A 1,122-nucleotide genomic window follows, 5' to 3' on the forward strand; every position below is an offset into this window, starting at 1 on the left:
GTCTTCTTTATCTTTAGCCTCTCTTCTCAGTGTGCTCTTCATATTTTGCTCCAACTGAAATTTGGTTTTCTGTGGACCAAGAATACCTACATGTATATGAATATATATTCTCCTTTGTCTTCATTGCCATTTCATTGTTACTTCCTTCTCTCTAATTACCCTCAGCTTTGAAGCTCATGTGTTCAGACTCAACTACTCACTACCTAACCTTTTCATAGTCAGTTAAGTCACTCTACTCAGGTCCTTGTCTTTATTCTTTGAAGATATTTTCAATGGGCCATGGCCACTCACTTCAACACTTGCTGTAAATCCAGTAGTTACTCTAATCTTTATTTCAACACCCATCAAGACAATCTTTCTAATGCCCTGGAATTTTCACTTCTTGAATAATGCATCTTTCCACTTCTTTGGTCATACCCTAGACTTTGCCACTATCAATGACTATACCCCTTCTATGATCTCAATAGAAAGCATCCCACTTTCTGACCATCACATCCTATCTTGCCACTTTATCCCTTTGAGTGTTGGACTCTCAAATCAAGTTAGATCCATAATTCACTGATTTTTACCATAGTCAACAGTTAGACAACCCTCCACTCCACATCATGTCATCACTCCCTTCTCACCCAATCATGGCTCGTGGTCATAACTATTCTCTTGCATACCCTCAAACTTCCTTGACCCTCTTTTCCTTTACTCACCCAATGCCTTTCTTCATCAGCCCAGACTGTCTTAACAAAATACCAAAAACGGTGGCTTAAACAACAGAAATGTGTTTCTCATAATTCTGCAGGATGGGAATTCCAACATCAGGTGTTGGGCAAGTAGGTTTCTGATGAGAGATCTCTTCCTGGCTTGCAGATGGTCTCTTTATCCCTATGTCTTTACGTGGCCTTTCATCTTGCATGCAAAATAAAAGGAAGAGACAACTCTTTCTCTTCTTCTCTTTTTTTATAAAACCACCAATCTTATAAGATTAGAACCCCTCCTTATTACCTCATTAAACCTTAATTATCTCCTAAAACCCCTATCTCTAAGTACAGTCACATTGGGGCTTAGGATTTAAACATACGAATTTAGGGGAGGACAAAATTTGGCCCATAGCACCTGACAAAACTTCAA

The sequence above is a fragment of the Trachypithecus francoisi genome, unplaced genomic scaffold (assembly GCF_009764315.1).
Source record: "Trachypithecus francoisi isolate TF-2019V2 unplaced genomic scaffold, Tfra_2.0 Lachesis_group3, whole genome shotgun sequence".
NCBI lineage: Eukaryota > Metazoa > Chordata > Mammalia > Primates > Cercopithecidae > Trachypithecus > Trachypithecus francoisi.